The sequence below is a fragment of the Erpetoichthys calabaricus genome, chromosome 4 (assembly GCF_900747795.2).
Source record: "Erpetoichthys calabaricus chromosome 4, fErpCal1.3, whole genome shotgun sequence".
NCBI lineage: Eukaryota > Metazoa > Chordata > Cladistia > Polypteriformes > Polypteridae > Erpetoichthys > Erpetoichthys calabaricus.
In genome coordinates, this window is record NC_041397.2 from 28,748,649 (window position 1) to 28,772,880 (window position 24,232).

Here is a 24,232-nt window from a genome sequence, read left to right on the forward strand (position 1 = left end):
TTACTTTTCCCAGAGAGTCATTTTTCTTGGTGATTTCAACATCCATATTGACATCCCCACATCTAAACTGAGAAATGAATTCCTATCTTTACTGGACTGTTTTGACTTGACACAACATGTTGATTTTCCCACACACTCTGGTGGTCATATGCTGGACCTGATCTGTACATCTGGATTATCTGTTGCCAACACTTACAGCACTGATTTGGGACTCTCTGACCATAAAACAGTACTTTTCACTGTCAAATTACCTCTTCCTCCTCTTACCTGCAAATGACAAATTTCTTACAGAAACCTTAAAAATATCTGTCCCTCTGTTCTTGCTGGATACATTTCTGATCTTTTACTGTCTTCACCTATTCCATCAACACTAGATAGTCTTGTTGACCAGTATAACTCAGTCCTTCATTCAGCATTAGATAAAACAGCACCTTTAAAACATAAGGAGGTTTCCTTTAAGCTTTCAGCTCCTTGTTATAATTAAGAATTGCGATCTATGAAAGCAACTGGCTGACACCTTGAGAGAATGTCACGTAAGTCTGGCCTCACCGTGCACATCCAGGCTTTCTCTGACCACCAAAGAGCTTACAGAGAAGCACTAACTGCTGCCAAGAACACCCACTATGGCAGAATAATAGAAAGTGGCCACGATAACCCAAAGGTTTTGTTCTCTGTAGTTAATAAATTGCTTCAATCTGCATCTGGCCCAACTACCTCTTCTACTGAAGTCTTTGAGAAATTCCTCCACTTTTTCCGTAACAAAATTAAAGATCTAAATAATTCAACTAACATAAATACATCATCTGTTTATATCTTTCCATTTTCCCACTCCATCCAGCTCCTTCTTTAAGTTCTCACCAGTCACATCTGCTTTTGTTAATGATCTGCTTTGTAAGATGAGGCCAACTGCTTGTGTACTGGACCCCATCCCCACCACACTACTTAAATCCTGCCTTCATGCCATAATCCCGACTGTTACAACAATAATAAACTCACACTGGCTCTGTGCCGCTCACTTTTAAAATCGCTTCTGCAACTCCAATGTTGAAAAAGTCTGGTCTTGATGCTGACAATCTTAACAATTTCCAGCCTATTTCCCACTTACCTTTTCTGTCAAAAGTTCTTGAACGTGTTGTAGCTTCCCAACTCACCAACTACTTAACTTCTAATAATTTGATGGAACCCTTTCAGTCTGATTTCAGAGCACAGCATGACTGTGAAACTGCTCTGCTACGGGTAACTAATGATTTGCTTATGGCAGCAGACTCTGGACAAACCAGCATATTAATTCTTTTAGACCTCAGTGCAGCATTTGACACTCAGGTCAGACATGACATTCTACTGTCCAGAATGGAGAACATGCTGGGTATCTCTGGCACTGCCCTCCAGTGGTTCAAGTCCTATCTGACTGATAGGCAAGAGTTTGTTAGTCTTGGCAACAGCAGGTCCAGCACAGCGCCTGACATACGGTTCTATTCAATAAGGGCGCACACAAAAAGGCGACCTTCAAAAGGGCGACCTCAATTGGGCGCGGAGAATAAAAGCGCACATAAATAAAAGCGATCTTCAAAAGGGCGACCTCAATTGAGCACCGAATAAATGCGTGCGCAAATAAAGGAGCGCTTCAAAAGGATGACCTTCGGAGTGAATTAAATTAATTGTCCTTGTATGGTAATGTGCCTTACTGGCATTACCTATAAGTAAATAAAATTTGTCAAGTGTCCTCTGCAGTGTTGAGAGGCATTTGTTTGGGGAAAAAATCAAAGTATAAAGAAAGGAAACTTGCCTTTTCCTTTTGTATAGAATGCAGATGGACATCTTCACTGACCTTATTAGCGCCTTTTGGAGAGTGTCGCAGTAGGTCTCGTGCAGTATGGAGAGACAGCCTTACCATTAACCGGCCGGGATGGCATTAACGGTTTTCCACTCTTGCGTGTGCCTCCTGCGACCCCATAACTCTAAAAGTGTAAAAGAAAGGGTGAAGCGTCATAATATTAGTTTACCGCGGTTTAGAAAAGGGATCCCATGTGTGAAGTTGTCTGGGCAGTAGCTCAGGGGAAGGAGTGCTTACTGTAACTTAAGGCAGAAGCGCAGTTGCGTCTCAAAAGCCGGCACAGCTATGCGCGCACGCGCGCGCCGGCTGCTCGATTTAATATAGCATTTTTGCAGGGCAAGAGACGCCACTTCTCGCCGACGAGTTCTCGTCATCGCGCGGTTGTAGAGGGATGACAATGGACAGTTTAATTGGTCGGTACAAGGGCACCGATTATAAAAGGAACGCATTGCCCCAGAGCATGGTGCTTTTTTGATTAGACCCTCTAAGAGAAAGGTACTCAGTAGGACAGTTCGGATTTACCAGACATGACGGCTTGTGCATTGTTTTTGTAAATATTTGTTTTTGTAAAAATATCTCTGGAATACTTTTTGGTGGAGGTATTTATTTGGGTTATGGGTTTTGGTGCACTGTTTATTTTTGTATATAGTCACTATTTTTGAACATCATTTATTTACTGTTTTTGTATGTCTTTTGCGGTATTGAACTGTGTTTTAATATATAAATTCCGCAGGACATTATTTTTGTTAAGTGCACCTGTAAATAAAACTTCACTTTATTTTTAAAAACCCAACCCTTTTTGTGTCCGTGTCTCCCTGTCATCCATTATCATCCTGGTCACGCTCGGTCCCATTTACTAGACATCCAGAGTGTAGACTGGTGATTTGATTCCCACTACATGGGGTGTCACACCTTGATTATGCTAATAGACCGCATCTCGAATATCTACGTGGCATTGCACATAATCTACAGCTTCAAGTGTAACTTGCTTTCACCTTTTTATACATTCAGTCATTGCCTTTATGTAATAAATTTTCTGTAATAATTTTGTTGCGTTTGCCTTTATTCGCTGCGCCCAATTGACGTCACCCTTTTGAAGCACTCCTTTATTTGCGCGCGCATTTATTCGGCGCTCAATTGAGGTCGTCCTTTTGAAGCTCGCCTTTATTTACGCGCGCCTTTATTCGGCGCTCAATTGAGGTCGCCCTTTTGAAGATCGCTTTTATTTATGTGCGCTTTTATTCTCCGCGCCCAATTGAGGTCGCCCTTTTGAAGGTCGCCTTTATGTGCGCGCCCTTATTGACGGATACCCTGACATACAAGGAGTTCCTCAGGGCTCTGTCCTCGGCCCTCTGCTTTTCTGTATTTATATGCTTCCCCTTGGCCATATTATTCGTAGCTTTGGATTGGGTTATCATTTTTATGCAGATGACACTCACCTCTATTTCAATATTAAAAGTGGAACTTCATCAGAGCTTTCTCAGTTCACAACTTGCCTCAGTGAAATTAAAACCTGGATGGAGCAGAACTCTTTAAAATTAAATTGCAACAAAACTGAATACCTGTAAATTGGGACTAAAGAGCAACTTAATAAAATGAGCTCCTTCTCAGTCAATCTTGGTGGTGATCTCATCAGACCTGCCTCTACTGTAAAGAATCTTGGTGTCATTTTTGATTCCTCACTTTCTTATTCCGCCCATATAAACCACATTAAGAAACTTCCGTAACATATCCCGTGTCCACTCCTTCCTCTCCTTTTCTAATGCTGAGAAACTTGTTCATGCTTTTATCACATCCCGCATTGATTATTGTAATTCCCTACTGGCAGGTGCCCCTTCTAATCTTATATCACAGCTCCAGCTTATTCAAAACTTGGCTGCAAGAGCCCTTACACGAACCAGCAGCAGTGAGCACATCACACCCATCCTGCTCCGCCTTCACTGGCTCCCTGTGTCCTACAGAGTTGAATATAACATTCTACTAATAACCTACAAAGCCTTAAATGACCTCGCGCCAAACTACATCAGTGACCTTCTCCATCACTATATGCATGTCCACCCACTAAGGTCCTCTGATTCTAGTAATCTTGTTGTGCCCAACACTAATCTACACTCCAGGGTGACAGCCCTGCCTCTTGACAGCCCCCCAGCCTTGACTCTCTAAGAAGACAAGGAAAAACTCCCAAAAAAAACCTAGTAGGGAAAATTGGAAGGAACCTTGGGAAAGGCAGTTCAAAGAGAGACCCCTTTCCAGGTAGGTTGGGCATGCAGTGGGTGTCAAAAGAAGGGGGTCAATACAATGTAATACACAGAACAGAACAAATCCTCAATACAGTATAAAAATAAAAATTTTAGAAGTACGGAGCAGAATTTAACAGTAGATGATATCACATAAGAAGATTTGGATATATTTAGAGTCCTGGAGACCTCATCCATCAAGCTGCCTCCCCCCATTTGGCCATTTCATGACTGTAACAGCGCTGAGCCAGCCAATCCGATGAAAGGACCCCTCTTTCCCACGATTCCTGCGATACTCCATCAGGGATGACTTTACCTTAGGTAGGCAAAAGAATTTGACAGGTGGGCCATGGCACCAAGTGAAACAGAAGAGAAACAGAATAGGTGAGGGTTAGTATCCAATTCTAACTATCATGTTACTTATGTTTTAGTGCTAATGACTAACAACAGAGATGCAGTCTGTACAGTTAATCAGCAGCTCTAGTCAGGATATGCTAAACTGAAGTAGTGAGTCTTCAGCCGGGATTTAAAAGCTGAGACCGAAGGGGCATCTCTTATAGTAGCAGGCAGACCATTCCACAGTTTAGGGGCCCTGTAACTAAAAGCTCGACCTCCCACTGTTATTTTATTAATCCTTGGAATCATAAGCAGACCGGCATCTTGAGATCTTAATGTGCGCTCTGGTTTGTAAATCATGATAAGTTTCGACAAGTAAGCCGGACCTTGGCCATTTAATGCTTTATATGTTAAAAGGAGGATTTTGAAATCTGCCCTAAACTTAACCGGGAGCCAGTGTAAGGATTTAAGAACTGGAGTTATGTGTTCATATTTTCTTGTTCTTGTAATAATTCTTGCAGCCGCATTTTGGATTAACTGGAGGCTGTATAAAGAGCAGTTTGAACATCCAGTGATCGCATTGCAGTAGTCAATCCTACTAGAGATAAATGCATGAATTATTTTCTCAGAATCCTGTTTATTTAGAACAGAAGGCAATGCCTTCCTAATTGCATCACGAGTGCATTCAATGAACCACAAGGGACTGTGGGATTTCCTCAGCTATTATAGGGCTGAGGGCAGTCCCTTGTGGTAATGGGTAGGTGGCTCCACACCTTGGGGACATGTAATCCCCAACAGGGTTCATCACACTTTGATAATTTAACCCTCTAGTATGATAATATGTATTTTTTCAAATTGCTAACTTATCACTTTGAGTGGCTAACCTTTATAAAATGATACTTCTCTCTCCTGTTTAAATAAGACAAAAAATATTCAGCAGGGAATAACTTTGAACCTCTTTAATATATGGCATTTGCTTAATCAATGGCATTCTTAATAGTCTAAACTAATGGTTGATTGTATCTAATTTGGGAGAGTTTTCTAGGCACCACTTTATTAATTCCTGATTACCGACTCATTCCCTTCTCTTGCTTTCTTTTTGGTGGGAAAGGAATGTTGATTAGAATTAATGTACTGTGTAATTAAATGCTTTTAAAATGAAAATGTGTACTTGATTGGCTAATCTGTAATGTATTGTAAAACATAGTACCTCTTTCTTAACTGCAAGGGATAGCAAAAATATGGCCTAGCTGTACTTTGACATTGACACCCCATTATATAACAAGCTATCCAGTATTTTCACAGGGCTATGACTAATTGAGAGTGAGCGGACCATCCCACTTGATCATATTACAGAGTCCATTCTAACCGCCATGAAGAGCTGCAAAGCATGAGTCAGTCAGGCATAATTACAAGGACTACAGAGCTTGTTTTGTGGGTCATCATGCTAGCTGTGGTGAAGAAACCATGCACAGCCAAACTCGGAATAATCTAAGCCAAAGCCATTAGAAACCCATCAACGTTGTTAAATGATTACCCCAATCTTTAACACTGTTTGAAGACCTCATACCCACTGCATACTTTTCAGTGTTATGTATGGCTAGATTAGGATGCTAATCCATCAAGAGCAATGATGGGCCTTCCAGGTTAACTACATTCAAAACATTGTTGTATGCTACCTCCATTCATAGCCAGCCCATGGCTTAGGTGACCTGGGGCTCCATGCATTCTTTATTCTTTGTTTTTGTATCCCACCTGCTTGCATTTTAGTAGTAAGGCACCACAGGTAGGCAGAATAATCAAAGTGGCTATATTAAGGTGGAAGGTGTTTGATTGGTTCACTCTAAAGTGACATTTTGTAGGTAATTTATTTGTTCACTAACTAGTTGTACTACCAATCTAAGAGTAATCAATGTAGACTTCAGTGATAATGTTTGCAGTGCACCATGCAATGTATATGTCTCTGTTATATGCTATTTGGACTGGGATTCGTAAAAGCAATGTTAATGTTTGTGATGCGCCATCTGTTGGAATGACAGAGACATAGCATCCATACAGACACACAGACACATCCTTTTATTAATATATATTTGTTAAGGGTTGGCAGGTTGTTATGGGTTGCCTGATTAATAGCTAGTGGTACGTGCTTAAGTATCAGAGAGGAGATGCTGCGATGCAGTAAGAAGCACACACTTAGGACAGTGGGGCTAGGTTAATAATATCTATTTGCAGTTGCTATTATTTTGTTAGGTACTCCACACAAGGGATTTCTGTACACTCTGGAATACTCCACCAGAAAATCAGTGTCTTACCTTGCACAAAAAGAGAACCAATCTTAAAAGTATTTAAGTAAATAATTGATCAGAAATCTCCACCACGAACAATTTGTTGCATGTCAGAAGCAATTCAGGCCCAGGCGTGCTTGCATTTGTTTCTCATTATATATATACAGTATATACTAGCTATTCCCGGCGGCTCCTCCCACGTAGTAGTGAAACAGGACAAACTTTAAAAATCAATAAACAAAAGTATTGCTAGCTAAGTGGAGACAAGGTACACTCCGAAACACAGAGGTAGACTAACTCTCCATTCCTGACATCACGCTTTCCACTCCCCTCGGCCCACAGCCGCAAATGTATCGCTCCTGCAAGTAAGCAAACTATGCTTCTCAGCGCGATGTGAGAAGTTGCAAAATCAGCTGGGATGTTCAAGGAAGTTCTAGAAAAAAAACAGATCTAAATCTGTTAAGTAGTTCTCTCGTTCGCTAGCTAAGCGGATGTAAGATACATTCCGAGGCTGGTGTGTAAGTGAGTAAGGACGGACCCCCCTCCCCTCGGCCTGCTGCATCTCTCTTGGAAATAGGAAATAATAAAATAGGATGAGGAGCCTGGCACACATGAAAATCTCCTACTCTTAGGAAAACTAATTCTATCAGGAATGGAACCAGACAGAACCTTAGCCCCAGTTTGATCTCCTCATATGAATTTATGAACGGAAATAAGCACCCAAACAATTAAGTTATTTAAACAAACAAAAATATATATTATAATCAATCAAACAAAACTATAAACCCCCTTTAAGCAAGGCTACCCAAATCCGGAACAACTAAACAAACACTAATTATTATGCCCACCCCCTTGAACCCTTCTATAATACAGAAAGCGGCACAACAGAAAAGAAAGAAAGAAAGAAAGAAAGAAAGAAAGAAAGAAAGAAAGAAAGAAAGAAAGAAAGAAAGAAAGAAAGAAAGGAAATACCACCTATTTACAGACAGCACAAATATAATAATATATTCACATCACATACATATATATATATATATATATATACATCCATCCATCCATTATCCAACCTGCTATATCCTAACTACAGGGTCATGGGGGTCTGCTGAAGCCAATCCCAACCAACACAGGGCGCAAGGCAGGAAACAAACCCTGAGCAGTGCGGCAGCCTATCTCACTGCACACACACACACACACAACAAGCACACATTTGGGACAATTTAGAAGACAATTTAGAATCGCCAATGCACCTAACCTGCATGTCTTTCGACTGTGGAAGGAAACCGGAGCACCAGGAGGAAACCCACTCTGACACAGGGAGAACCTGCAAACTCCACACAGGGAGGACCTGGGAAGCAAGCCCACGTCTCCTAACTGTGAGGCAGCAGCACTTATATATACATATACTGTATATATATATATAAATATAAATTAGACACACATACTTCCCACACGTTCCCCAGTCCCTTTTTAAATTAACTTTGTTTTAACTTTGTAATCCAACCAGCCTGGAAGTCTGCCTTGTTATAAATATATATAAAAGATATATCTCACCGGCCTGGCGACGACTCTTTTGTAGAATGTTGAAGTGCGCCTCACCCGGCTGTATCGGCGTTAACGTCCATCCATGGCAGATGCCAGCATCAAAAATACAAAGTAAAACCGTGCGCTCCGAAGATCATTCCTGGTTAGCCAGCATTCTCTTTTTCCGTGCACCCGAACCGTTCTTGTTAGGGAGTCTTATTTGCTTTACCAACAGCTTCCTTTTTATATTCACCTTCCCAGCTCCTTCTTAAACAGTCTTTCTCCTTTTTTTAAATGCGCACCTCCTTCCCTTTTTAAGTTGGTTGTCCTTCTTACGACATATAACACGTTTAGGCAAGGACCCACAGGCGTGGTTTGGCCCCCTGCTCCCCTTTGCCTCTTGACGCGTACGGGACAAATATGTCCCTCATATTAAAATGCATACCTGTAGTGTATTTACACATGCAATGATGTGAAATGTTTTGTAATGGATCCAACAGGTGTCAGGCCACTGCAAAAGGTCATTTATATTCTCCAAGTGCTTCAAGCCGCCATTTTGTGATGAATAAACAGTGCTTGTTTTTCGGGCGTGCCGTGCTAGATATTTCAGGTGAGTTTTTTTAAAATATAAAATTTACTTCTGATCTTTTTACGGTCAGATTTATGAATTCATTTGTGTAGATGCTAAAAATCGATGTAAAGTTGCAAAATATGCGTAAATATGTATAACATTACATGATATTCTTGGATGGACACATTTGTCCCAGTGTGCTGTAGGCGTCCATTCTTGAAGGGACATATTTGTCCTAATGTGCTGCATGTGTCGATTAGATATACCGGTGTGATTCACTCATTCTACTTCAGATTCCGGTATGGCACGACACTTCCACATTGATGATGACGAAATTATCCAATATTTTAATGCTGATGACAGCGAGGATGAGACTAACTTGGTACTTGATACAGAAGATCAAGAATTTTTGGAAGGTGATGCTGATGAGCTTGGAACAGATGTAATTATTGAACCACCAGTGAATGACAAAAATTCGGGAAGTGACAATGCTTCTGCAGTTACTTCTCCGGAACCTGCTATTACCGGTCCTTCTGGTTACCGTCCAAAGCAGATGAGGTCAGCTGTTGAAACAATGCCAGACACAAATAACACCTCTCCATCTTCTGCTATGGGTGCTGCACCTTAAGAACGTCCACCTATAACTTTCACATGGCACAAGTCCTATAGACCTTTTCTGTTCAGAGATGACAAGAAACCACAGGCTTATGGACAAGTTAACATGGACAAAATCTCAGATTCAGAAACTTTGGATGCAATGCCAATGCCCCTGCAAATATTTGAAGCAGCTGTGCAATTTGACAAGCTTGTCACTTTCTCCATTGGATCTGCTGAGATGAAGGCATTTATTGGTATGAATTTGGTCATGAATTACCATGTTCTGCCAACATTATGGTCCTACTGGTCCATACAACCATGGTGGTGCCATATATTTCCCAAGTTATGCCTTTGCAGCGACTCAAGGCTGTTCGAGCAGATCTGCATTTTATTGATAACAATGGTTGGCATGATCCTGATGATCGAGCATGGAAAGTGCGCCCACTTATCGCTCATTTCAATGCAGACTTTCAGGACATACTCAGCATAAGTCAGGAACAGTCCATAGATGAACATATGATCAAATTCAAAGTCCACAATATTATGCGCCAATATGTAAAAGGCAAACCAAAAAATTGGGGCTTCAAAATGTGGTGCAGATGTGATGCTCATACTGGATATTTATATCAATTTGAACCATATCTTGGCAAGAAAGTACAGCATGTGGAGCATAATTTGGGAGAGTAGGTAATCTTGCACCTTACTGAATCATTACCCAGAACAGGATGGCAAGTATTTTTTGATAATTTTTTCAACTCTCTGAATTTGCAGTGCATCCTTGCAGAAAAGCTTGTGGAACGGTTCATGCGAATCGAAGAAATATACCGACCTGCCTGCCAATTAATAAGAACATGAAAAGAGGAGACATTTCTACTTTTACCAGTCGTGGCTTTGCCTGTGTGAAATGGATGGACAGCAGAAGTGTTGTGATGTTGAGCAACTTCATTTTGCCAATTCCTACTATCACCGTGAAGAGACGAGTAGCAGGATCAGCTAATAAAGTAGATGTTCGTTGTCCTTTGGTAATTCAGAAATATAATCAACATATGGGTGGTGTTGATCTTATGGACCAGACAAAGGTGACATATGAAGTTGACAGGAAAGCCAGAATTAAATATTACCTTTGCATCGTCTTTGATTTGGTTGACATTTCTGTGAATAATGCATATATAATTTATCTGAAGATCAATGAAATATACCATGTCCATGACACTCCGATGAAGCGGATTGAGTATCAGGCAGCATTGGCACGTTCACTGATATCTGATTTCTCCTGCAGACGGAGAAGTATTTCAACAAATATCCAAACACAAAGGCGTGCACAAATGGCAACAAACCCTCGCAAGCCAGAACATGCCATGAAAAAGGTAGAAAAATGCAAAAGATGTTATTACTGTGCACAAAAGAAAATTGAAAACAGAACTGATAATGCATGTACAGCGTGTGATGTTCATTTATGTTATACATCTGACAGAAACTGTTTTATTGATTTTTCATAACAAGTAATAACTGGAAGCATGACCTTGGCTCATATAGGGACAAATACGTCCCATAATTTTTTAATGACATTATGCATATTCCACTTCTAAAAATGGAATAAATGAATTCTATTAGCTTGTTTGCATATATTTCTCCGCAAATTAATATCACCTGATGTGTACTTCTCTTACGTGCATCAAAGGGTTAAAGAGATATCCACTAAGACAATCATTCCCTTGGACATCTGCTCGAAAGGGAGCAAGCAGCAGAAACAGATAAAAGCACATAAATTATGTGACAACAGTTACACTATGATAGAGAGAAGTCGCGAAATCAACCGGAATGTTCAAGCAAATTGTAGAAAAAAACCCGATCTAAATCCATTAAGTAGTGTGAAAAGCAGACAAACATACATACATACAGACAGACGTTGGATATATAAAAGATTGTTCCCTCACTATTACATGTGTGAAGTCTGTGGCATTTTTCCTAGCGGCTGGCTTTTCATGTTTTCTGTTCAATGAGTCCAATTCTCATTGTTTGCTTCCAGATTCAGAAATTTATCCACTAAAAAAATAAAATAAAGACACTTCTCTTTAATAGATACTGAATATGCAGTTTCTTGACATGCTGATTACATGATACAGCCCATTGTGTTTTAATGATACAGTTCATTGTGTTTTATAACTTTTATTGGTTGTGCAATATCAAATGATATATTAATTATTTCATTTACCTAGTTACTGTAGTTTTGTTCTGACTTAATTATTGTGCTAATTACCTTTGTTATTTCCTTATTTAGCTCAACTCTCTTTCTTATTAACTGAAACTGTTGCTGGAAGAGTCTTAATAATTTAAAACTGATATCATTGATCACATTATTAATACGTTTATGGAATAATTTTACGTTGCATCTGAATATTGTCTTTTCAGGCGGACTACTGAAATATTTTCAAGCATCGTTCTCTGTGTCTCCATAGTCTCCACAGTCATTCTCATTTGAAGGTCACGCTGCATCTTCTAGTAGCCACTCTGCCTCTCCTAGTGGTCACTCTGTGTCTTCTCCTCTAAAACTCATGCCAGTAGTTAAGGGTACCAGTCAGAAACCGTGCCCCCAACACCAGATACAAACCAACCAGCACCTGCCTCCTTCACCTGAATTGCCAACTGTTGAGACAAGCATATCAGATGAAGCAAGATAGCACCCTAATACTCCACCACTTGATCCTGCTCATTGGTCTTCTGTCCTGCCTGATTCCTTTAGATCTGATTTGGACACAAGAGGACTATTTCAGATAAAGGAAAGAGCTTCCAAAAAGAGCTTCTGCCCTCACCGTTGTTTCATAAGAACATTAGTTAATCAGGAAAAAATTAAATGAAGCTGGCTAACCTACTTCTCTTGTTAATTATTTTCATTGAAGAACTACAAATTGATCTATCGGGGACTTAGTGACTGGAAAATGCACTGTAATAAGAACAGAGGCACCAAATAATGAGCCCCATATATTGTGAAGTTACACAATGTCTTTAGAGAATGGAAGTCTTTGACCAGGCACTGGTGCTGGTTATAAGGTCAGTGATGCAGAATGGGCAAATTCAGGCGTTTGAAAACTGGAAGTGATATCATTTACCATCGGCTTAATTCTCTGGATCTGCAGAAGGAAGTAGAGGAGCGGTGTTAGAAGGCAGTGCCAACTTCAGACTTGGGGTGAAATTGCAATTTAACAAGTCCTGAAGTTGTCTCCCAAGCACATGTGTGACATGACTTATACCTCTTCAACATCATGAAAATAGTTCAGACCACTCAAAGCATATGGCAGTCTGGAACAAAAGATGACACTCTAGGGGTCTGAGAGAAAGTGCTAGCTCACTTTGTGGTAATAATTCAGTCTCTAGAAACGAGGAATTTTGCTTTGAGGTGGTCCACAGACACTCTACTCCAGTCAGTCAATGGTAATATTTTAAAATTGAACTTCTTTCCAGAAATTCATCCTGTAATGAAACAGAGTTGAACATGTTGAAGGTGGCACCTGTGACGATGCGGGTCCACTCAGACTCCCTCTTCACATATGGTAGCCTCTCGAACCCAACACCGATTGTTATGACCGAGCTGAGCTGACTTATGGGGACAAATCTCACATGGAGCAAGGGGATACTGTAAAAGTGCAAAGGTGCTTTTATTAAATCAAAACAAACGAAAAAGTGTCCACAGTGCAGTGTTCCAAATATCCATAAATAAATAATCCATAAAAACAAAGTGAAGAGTAGGGGATAAAAACCACAATAAATAAATCCATTAAAACCAGAGGTCAAAATACAGTCACTGGCTCCTCCCGACCTCAGCCCACCTCCTTCGTCATCTCCTGGGCTCACCCATCACTTACGTAGCCGGTGGAGACACAGGAGATTTGTGAGAGACCAGACACCTGTCACATGATTGCAGTACTAGGGTGTTGTACCGTGTTAGCCATTATGGATGTAGTGAGAAGTTAAGCAAAATGACACCTTTTAATGGCTAACTAGAAAGATTGCAATATGCAAGCTTTCAAGGCAACTCAGGCCCCATCTTCAGACAAAACGTAATCAATTCCATCTTGCCTGAAGAAGGGGCCTGCGTTGCCTCACAAACTTGCATATTGTAAATCCTTCTATTTAGTTAATAAAAGGTTTTAGATGATTGCAGAAGGCAATAACATGACAATGGTGCCAGCATGAAGAGGAAGCACAAAAAGTATGCAGGCCAGAGTGCTGCAAACAAATCTCAGAGCTTACTTTGTGACATGTGCTGCCCACACCCTAAATGGACTATAGTGGTAGCAGATTCAGCAAGATGCCCAATAGATGCCATTGCCTTCTTTGGACATCTGCAAAAGCTTAATTGATTCTTTTTAGCTGCACATCAAAGGTGGACTGTCTTGATGAAACTTGAATAGCACAATACGCATCTCACTGTCCCAGAGGAAAATCACGCCTAGTGTCCCAAAATGGTTATAGGCCAGTCCTGGCTCCTTCCCTTCTTTCTCTACACAAGAAAATTGACAAAATCCATGAACACCTTAATTGTAGGCAAGATTTGAGTTTTTCATATCAGACATTTATTATAATTAAGGAGATGCCCTTAATTAAATCACAAGAATTACTTTTAAAATGTTTTTAGTATCTACTGAAAATATATTAATCCAGCTGATTTTTCTGTTGTAACTGTTCTCCAGTCGACAATGGCTTTAGGGATCTACAATAAAAGCACAGTACGTTTCCATAGATTACACCACGGGTCCTCAAGTATATTCCTGGAGGGCAGCAGTGGCTACAGGTGTTTGTTCCAACCCTGTTTCTTAATTAGAATCCAATCCTTGCTGATTTCAGAACTTGTGATTTAATTCTATGGTTTTCATTCTGCCATGTCAGGTCTTACTTATATTGTAGGTTTTTCTCTTTCAAGAAATTCATCATACAAACATTTTGTAGACAGGAGCAGATTTGTAATTTACAGTCCTTCGCATTTTCTCTTTTCCTTTTCTTTCCAGATATTTTATTACAACAGATGATAAATGCACACGGTTATACATGGGGCCAGGTGAAATGATGAACTGCTGTTCCTTTGTCATCTTACTAAGCAAGTTAACAACAAAGAAGCACACAAATATTATTTACCGTATATACTCAAGTATAATTCGACCTGAATATAAGCCAAGGTACCTAATTTTACCTACAAAAACTGGAAAAACTTATTGACTCGAGTATAAGCCTAGGGTGGGAGATGCAGCAGCTACTGGTAAGTTTCAATAATCAAAATAAATACCAATAAAATTACCATACATTAATTGAGGTATTAGTAGGTTAAACGTTTTTGAGTATTTATTTCAAAGAAAAACTAGCTCTGTAAGTGGAGAAGAGGGTCAACAAAAACAATATGGTATCTCTCTCGCTCGCTCTCTCTCTCGTGTGCGTGTGTGTCTCTCTCGCACGCGTGTGTCTCTCTCTCTCGCCCGCACGTGAGTGTCTCTCTCGTGCGTGTGTGTGTGTGTCTCTCTCTCACGCGCGCGTGTGTGTACTATACATTCCAGCTTTCTGTCGGGTTGGCGGGGGCAGCGGGACCTGACTCGAATATAAGCCGAGGGTGATGTTTTTCAACACATTTTGGGTGCTGAAAAACTCGGCTTATATTCGAGTATATATGGTAAGCAATCACTTCTTAAGCATCAATTGATTTTAATTTAAGACATTGCGTTGGCTCAAAATGCTGCAGCCACTGCTGCCACCCTCCAGGACAAAACCTGGGGACCTCTGGTACACACCACCACATAGTGTTTGATAATTATATTACAGTATAACTGTTTTCATAGAACAAGTTAAGTGATTTGCTGAGGGTCACACAGTAAGTTATGTTATAGATCAAAACAGCAATTTTATGCTTAATAGTCCATCACTATTTCCACTTTATTGCACCGCCTTTAATCAGGAAATCACAAGGATGTTATTATCTGTATCAAATACATTTAAAACATGTTATAGAGTATGTTTATAAGCTTTAAGTGTACCATGCTACTATATTTAAAATAGAATTTGTAATATACTGTAGTTTAAATCAAAGATTTGAGTTTTTAAAGAAATAAAGAGGAACATAACACACACTTTTATATTACATCACAACAGTCCAAGTGCAAATCTAAATCATCCCGTAAAATAGTGCACCTTCGGTACCACTGACATCAATTACTTTCGACATTGCTTCACTGTCAATGGGATCAGGTCAGAGCAAGCTATGATTGTATCGGGAAGGATATAAAACCACCCAAGGACAAAAGATAATTTCAAAATGTATTTGGCAAGGTAAACTCCTTGTCAAAGTTTGCCCCAAGCCTCTCCAAGGTTAACACTCCCCAGCAGCAGCTACTAAAAGTTTCAAGTGAGTTCATTTAGAATGCCCTGCATGACACAAAGGTGAAAGACCTCATTACATGAGAACTGGGTCTGGGGCTACAACTAGAAAAAAATAGAATGAGAAAGCAAAATCACTTACGCTGTAAATGAGAAATGCTATCATTTCAAGGACATCTTGATACAGGAAATAACAACTGAACTAAATTAAAGTAAATGGAGTTTCTTAGACAATGGGAAGAATTAGTTCTTTATTTAATGTTTTTAATGTACACGTGTCAGGTGTGCATCAGAAGCTAAATGGATTTAACACAAACAAACCTGTGAGTCTCAGGAGATGTTATCTTTAGTATTTTAGCACTCATTTCCAATGGGCGAGGAAACTGATGATGCACTTACTGTGTGACTCCAGCTCACAAGAGAGATCAGCTTTATCCCATTAACTACAATACCCATAAAAAGCATTAAGGTCTTCACATTTTATCGGTATACAACATTCAATTATAGTGGAGTTATGCTTGGCTTTTTTGACACAAATCAGCAGAAACATCTAAATTACAACTTTAGAATAGAAAACAATTGATTGATGATTCAAGTCAATATTTAGCAGATGCTCCTTTGGCAGCCATGACAGCTTTGATTCTGTGTGCACAGATCTCTCACCGTCAGCTTTACTCATTTGGTCACTGCACGTTCTCCCTGTTCTTCTCTGTGAAACCTACACAAGCTGCTCCAAGTAGCAGGAGGGTCATGAATGGAGAGCTGTCTTCAAGTCCAGCCTGTGATGATGTGGGTTCCACTTCATGCTCCCATCTCCGTTTTGGGAGCTCTTCAACCAGACACCGTCGGTAATGTCACCAGATGAGCTGATCAGTGAAGACGCAATGAAGCAAGGGGATGGTGCATAAAGGTGCAAAGGTGCTTTTATTTAAAAACAATCAAACCAAAGTGTTCAAATAAATAGTGCAGTGCTTCAAATAATAAATAATCCAGTGAAACCAGTGAAAAGGTGGAGGTTAAAATCCGTTAAATAAATCTATAAAAACGAGGTTAAAAACATTGGCTGGAAGCAGTCTTTTAAAACACAAAGCCAGGTACATTCTTCTACTGGCGGCTCCTCTGCTTCTCCCATCCAGGCTATGCACCAGGGATGTCACCCTATGTGCAGCTGTCCTTCACATCTGGTTGCCTTTCGGACCGAGACTTAGGTTCCCCAACAGTTAGGGCGCTCATGCTGGGGTTCACTCTCCTAAGCCTTCCTGGCTCCCGCTGCCTACCGTAGCCTTATGCGACCACCTCCCGGGTCACTCCAGCTCCCTGATTGCCGGTCCGATGAGGTATTACAAATACTTGAGCCCTTTAGCTGCCTCCTACTCGCATGTATGTGACACTGGCAAATCACCATTTATGACTTTACTCATTGCAATGGCAGCTGGTTGAACCGAGCTGTTTCCAGATGTGTAAAGCTTTTTGAATTTGCAGATTAATTATGCCATTTCTGCTCTAACAGTAATTTTCCTTTCATTAGATATGGTTTCGCACTGACAATGCAACCTGCTATCCTTATGATGAGAAATGTACATTTTAGCACATGTGGAATGTTTTGTTTTCTAACTGTCTCTTAAGTTGAAGAGGTTTTAAGTTGCCATGCAGGCAGAGTCCTGAGTATAACACATGCAGTGGATGGGCCTCACCTTCAATAACAAGCACGTAAAGCCATACTTTAGAAAATCAGCTGGATGTTTGAATTAAGTTTATTATCATTTTCTTCAGCAATCTATCCAATTAATCTAACAGATTTGCCACTTAAACCTGACATGTAATCTTTCTCTTGATTTTTTTTCTTGTTTAACATTAGCCACTTTTCCATCTTGATTATCAAGTATATAAAAGGACTGCTGTGAGAAAGAGCAAGGGCACAAATTTGAAAAAGCTGATGTCTATAATTAACATAACACTGCTATCTACAAACTAGAAGAATAAAACTGTTAAAGCGACAAGGTGCTTCTGAAGCAGTGCATGCCATTACACTCTACTACTACATATGCTTTTACAGAAAAGTCCAAACATCCCCAAGAACAGGGGTGGCGAACTCCGGGCCTGGAGTGCCTCAGTGGCTACAGGTTTTCATTCTAACCCTTTTCCTACTCAGTGACCAGTTTTCACTGCTAATTAACTTTTACCCCGTTACTTTAATAGCCCTGTTAGAAGAGTTCAGCCCTCTGAATTGATTCCTTTCTTCAGAAATGAGATGTGAAACGAGCAAAAAAGATGATCAGCTAAACTGGGGCTTCAAACTCCAACCAATTTCACTCCAATCACTTTCTTAATGAGAAGACAATTCTTGTTGTTAATTAAACCCGTTATTTAATTCCATGGCTTGTTGCTGCTCTCATTCTGCCACAGCACACATTTCGAAACTGTTGTTTTTCTGTTCTTCCTAAGAGCACCGTCAAAATGTTTTGGTGACCTGAGAGATCAACCTTACCAAGACCATCACCTCTCTTTAATTTCAGATATTGTGTAATGGGCACAGGGAAGCTGGTCATGTGGTGGCTTGTTTTGTGTCTCATTATTGTTTGGCTGCTAATTAAAGAAAAAGAAACAACTATGGGGTCTGAGTCAAGTTAATTAAAAGAAGTAATCAGCAGCAAAAACTGGTCACTAATTAAGAAGATGGTAAGAATGAAAACCTGCAGCCACTGCGACACTCGAGGCCTGGAGTTCGCCACCCCTGCCCTAGAACTTCCCTCAGAACCCCCACTTTGAGAAACACTGAGTTATCCTGTAAGTTCCAGACATTTTGATTGCTTTTTTAATGGAAGTGTTTTAGGGAAAATACTCTGTAAATAAAATGGCTGTGAGTCACAGTTATCAAATGACTCCATTATGGATCTCCTTTACTACATCAAGCCTAATGCAACTCGCTAGGTGCATTGCTCACTGCTGTTATGATCAAGGACTCCAAAAGTACAAAAATCCATAAAATAATTACAAAATTGCCCAGTAGGAAGGAATATTTCGCAAACCCCAGCTAGTTATAAGTGCAAACACCAGGGGCCTCACATATAAACGGTGCGTACGCACATAAATGTTGCGTAAGAATGTTTCCACGTTCAAATCGCGATGTATAAAACCTAAACTTGGAGTTAAGCCACGCACATTTCCACGGTACCTCATACCCTGGTGTATGCAAGTTCTCTGCTCGGTTTTGCGGACTGGCGGCACCAAGCATCAAAGCAGTGCTACTGTTCCAGTGTGGTTACCCTTTCTTTTTCAGATCCACATCCTTGACGCGGCTTTATAAATACCCTGAAATTAACCGCATATTGTTTAGTAGTTTAATGCATCTGATTGTAATTAACCTGTAACAATATAATGGTCCACGGAATGGTCAAACTATTCCAAATACCATAACTGCTTTAGCGTTGTTACTCTCACTGCACCTTCTTTAATTCTTTCAGCTGCTCCCGTTAGGGGTTGCCACAGCTGATCATCTTTTTCCATATTACTCTCACTGCACCACTCGGAGCAGCTGATCGGAAAGAGGATTATCGGTATACAGCATCAAGCACACGCTACATCAGCCATGTTTCCTATTTGAAATGTTTCTCACACGGCAAACGCTTCAAAACCTTTCCTGTACGGACCTTGCGGTTCAGAAAGAGTTTCATCCCAAGAGCTCTAAATGTACTCAATCAGTCCATCAAGTGCTCCTTGTAGAACTGTTTGGACTTATAAGTACAATCACCTCACTGTAAACTTGCACTACAGTTATAATACAATACAATACAATACAATTTATTTTTGTATAGCCCAAAATCACACATGAAGTGCCGCAATGGACTTTAACAGGCCCTGCCTCTTGACAGCCCCCCAGCCTTGACTCTCTAAGAAGACAAGAAAAAACCTTGTAGGGAAAAAACAGAAGAAACCTTGGGAAAGGCAGTTCAAAGAGAGACCCCTTTCCAGGTAGGTTGGGCGTGCAGTGGGTGTGAAAAGAAGGGGGTCAATACAATACAATGCAGTACACAGAACAGAACAATTTCTCAATATAGTAAGAAATAAAAAGTATAAATTTTAGAAGTACAGAGCAGAATTTAACAATAGATGATATATCCCATAATAAGATTTGGATTTGTGTAGAGTCCTGGAGACCTCATCCTTCAAGCTGCCTCCCCCATTTGGCCATTCCACGGCTGAAACAGTGCTGGACCAGCTATCCGATGAAAGGACCCCTCTTTCCCACGATTCCTGCGATCCTCCATCTGGGATGACTTTTCCTTAGGCAGGCAAAACAACTTGGCAGGTGGGCCATAGCACCAAGTGCCACATTTGAGTACCGAGAAGAAAAACAGAATAAGTGAGGGTTAGTATACAATTATAACTGTCATGTTACTTATGTTTAAGTGCTAATGACTAACAACAGAGATGCAGTCTGTACAGTTAATCAGCAGCTCTAGTCAGGATATGCTAAACTGAAGTAGTGAGTCTTCAGCCGGGATTTAAAAGCTGAGACCGAAGGGGCATCTCTTATAGTAGCAGGCAGACCATTCCACAGTTTAGGGCCCCTGTAACTAAAAGCTCGACCTCCCATTGTTATTTTATTAATCCTTGGAATCATAAGCAGACCGGCATCTTGAGATCTTAATGTGCGCTCTGGTTTGTAAGTCATGATAAGTTCAGACAAGTAAGCCGGACCTCGACCATTTAATGCTTTATATGTTAAAAGAAGGATTTTGAAATCTGCTCTAAACTTAACCGGGAGCCAGTGTAAGGATTTAAGAACTGGAGTTATGTGTTCGTATTTTCTTGTTCTTGTAATAATTCTTGCAGCCGCATTTTGGATTAACTGGAGGCTGTATAAAGAACAGTTTGAACATCCAGTGAACACCGCATTGCAGTAGTCAATCCTACTAGAGATAAATGCATGAATTAGTTTCTCAGAATCCTGTTTATTTAAAAAGCACCTTAATTTCCTAACATTTTTAAGATGGAAGAAACATGTTTTGGACAACTTTGCAATATGCGCTTTAAATGACATGCTAGAGTCAAAGATAACTCCTAGATTGCGGGCTGATTCAGTAAAATTGACTGGGATTCCAACTGAGTTAAATGATGACAAAATATTGTTGTGATCAGCATCATTCCCTCCAACAATTAACATCTCTGTTTTATCTGTATTTAAAGACAAGTAGTTCTCATTCATCCACTCCTTTAATTCGCTAACACAACTAATTAAAGACATAATATTGCACATAATATAATATTGCACAACTTGAGCCACTTTATAAAGCGCATATTTACATATGATGACAATATAATTTTTAAGATGAAATGCAGCAAAATATGTTTATTATATTATACAGGTAAAACTTTAACTTCATTTAAATAATCTATATTGTTAATAATTGAAGGACACGGTGTCGCTACAGTAGCAAGGATCTGGCACTCCATTCATAGATTGTTCCTGCCTCGCACTGTATGCTTTACTGGGACTGGCGTGAAGGATAATTAAACATGTACTACAAAGATATTTCAATGTTCCTTAAAAGTTTTGAAGAATTGGCATTATAAGCTTACAGATGGCTTAACATCTATTAGAGAGCTGATTGTGTGGCGATTTGGGAATTTGGAGAAAGAAAAGGATGGACAGGAATTGGAGGTTAGTACGTTTGAAAGAGACAGCACTGCTGCAATAAATTATTTCATCGAAGGTCACGCACAATCACTGCGCCACCGTGTTCCCATGTTTAATAACATGCTTTAACTCCTATCGTCATGAAAATTATATCAAGTATACATCTCAGTATTTTAATTATTCAGAGAGCTGTAATATTACGAATGTAATGAATTCTGTGTCCTGTTGGAAGAAGAGAAAGCCGGTAAGCACGTAGTAATTCACACACATAGAACATCAACAAAGCACATAGAAGATCAAATACAAAACAAAGCATTTAACGTGCTACTTTAGTTACAATGGGATTTGAGAAACTAGTAAATTAAATGATTTTAAGATGAAGTTTATGATGTTCTACTTTAATGACAAAATAAACTATGTGATCAAAGTGGAAATTTCAAGATTAAAGTTGACATTTCGTGCTTTTTCCCACTGTGTACCTATTTTTTTTTTCTCTGTACCCTAATAAGCTTTCATATGAAAGTCAGACGGTGGGCTACGACTCACCTTTTGATATGTGACAACTTCTTTTTTATTTTGAGCACTATGCGACTTTGTGAACTTGAGCTTTTGAGTTTCTCCGACACGCTATGTCACTCGATCAGCTTCCTTTTCTTGTTTACACCACTGTTTAAACCAATAAATAGTACGTTTTTCCTTGCCTCCACTTGTTTTTCGCTGAAATTCTTATATTTTCCCCCATGCTTTTCCCATTGTCTTTTCACAGCAGGCTGAGCTTAAGGGCTATTTTTATTGATTTGCATATTCAAAGAGGCATAATTCTGGGAGGAGTTGGGGCGGGACAGCAGGCGCGTGCACATGTGTTACTTTTCACGCTGATCACGATTTATGTAGCGGAAGAATGTGGAAGTTTGCATACGCACAGATTCCTGCATCTGGATTTTTCTGTGCGTACGCACATTCCCGCTTTTGTGCTTATGCCATGTTATAGTGTGAGTTCTACACACGGTGTTATACATGAGGCCTCAGGCCTTCATACAACACAAGTCCAAGGAAGATATGCTCAAACTTTATAACGCACCGGTGAGGCCTTATCTGCAATAGTTTGTGCAGTTCTGGGGCCTAATGTTGCGTATGCCCGTTTCCACACACACTTCAAGATGTATAAAAACTAGACTTTGCATAAAGCCACACACAATTTCAGCTTCACACCTTATGTACGCACTTTTCTGCTCAGTTTTGCAAACTGGTGACACCCAGCGTCAAAGCTGTGACGTGGTTTATGTGTTGCTTTCCTTCTGTTTCATATTCGCATCCATGACGCAGGATTTATCAAATACAACAAAATTAATTACATATCATTTACAGCTGTAATTCACTTGATTTTAATCTTTCTGTAACAATATAATGGTGCATGAAATTGCCAAACTATTCTAAATACCATTATATACCAGAATTATAACAGAGTGTGTATTTATAGATGACGATGACTTCCTTCTAAGTTGATTTCGATTTCCAACAGCTATCCTCTGGGAGTTTTGTGCTGAACTGGCACCAGCTTTACAAAGGTAGATATTGAGGAACTGTGCAAGTTCTGTCCATGCTCAGGTTTGTAGCCACAGGGGCTTTTCAATGTGAATTTGTTGACTGATTGAGTATTTCTCAGACATCACTGAGCCAGCTGTATAGGATGGTATTATCCGCTTGTCATACATATATACCTGTATAAGATTTCTTTACACTGTGGTTGAACTGGAAAATATCAAAGTGCAATTTGCAGCAATGTCCGGTTTTCCAAACGTAATCAGAGCGGTCAACTGCATGCACATTGGTATTGCAATAGCACCAGACAAGTTACATCATCCAGGGATAAATCACCATTAGAATGAGCTGGCATCACAACATCTATAGCAGGAGGGCCTATAAAATGCACATACACGCACAGCTGCATGCCTTTTGAATGTAATTAGCAGAATGAAAAAACAGGTAATCAGATGCAGCATTTATTTTTTCACCAATTCGTTTAGTTTGTGGTCAGTAACACATAGTACAGCCCTTAGTTCATTGTCCACATCTCTTATAGCCTCCACTATTGCATTTTGTGACTCCAGAACATCATCCAGACAGATGGTCACCTAGCGGTTTTTCGAGGCAGAGGTGTATGTGTGCAGCCAGAGCCCAAAGATGTCATGTCCTTGGCACAGGGGTCAGGTTTTGTAAGATAGTCTGAAACAGAATATACAGACAAAGAGCCACAACTTGCCTTTTCACTGCGACTTTGATATCTGACCACTTTTTTGCTTTGGGCTCTGTGTGACTTTCTGAACTTAAACTTTTGAGTGTATCATTCAATCAACTTCCTTTTGTTGCTTATACCACTGCTTAAGCCAACAGAATCGTAATTTTTTCCTTGCCTCCACTTCTGATTAGCTGAAATTATTCTTTTTCCATGTGCTTTTTCCATTGTCCTTTAACAAGACACTGAAAGGGAGGGGCTATTTATATTTATTTGCATATTCAAATAAAAGAAATTCTGGGAGAAGTCTTGGTGGGGCTGTAGGCGCATGCATGTGTGTTCAATTCATATTGATTGGGATTTATGAAGGGGAAGTGGGTGGAACTTGGTGTACGCACAGTTTTATGTACAGTTTCATGGATTTTTTATGTGTTATACATGAGGCCCCTGGTCTCCTGGCTATAAAAATGACATATCAGTGCTAGAAAAAGTCCAGAAAAGAGTGACTAGGCTGATTCCAGGGCTGCAAGGGATGAATTATACAGAAAAATGAAAAGAGCTGAGCCTTTTCACTTTCAGCAAAAGAAGATTAAGTGGAGACAGTGTTTAAAATT

At 40.0% G+C, this 24,232-nt stretch overlaps 1 protein-coding gene across 1 annotated transcript in view; it reads right to left on the reverse strand.

Moving 5' to 3' along the window:
• LOC114649910 (uncharacterized) overlaps window positions 1-24,232 on the reverse strand; it is a 625,678-nt gene that overhangs the window by 316,107 nt on the left and 285,339 nt on the right. The gene's annotated exons all lie outside the window — the stretch shown is intronic.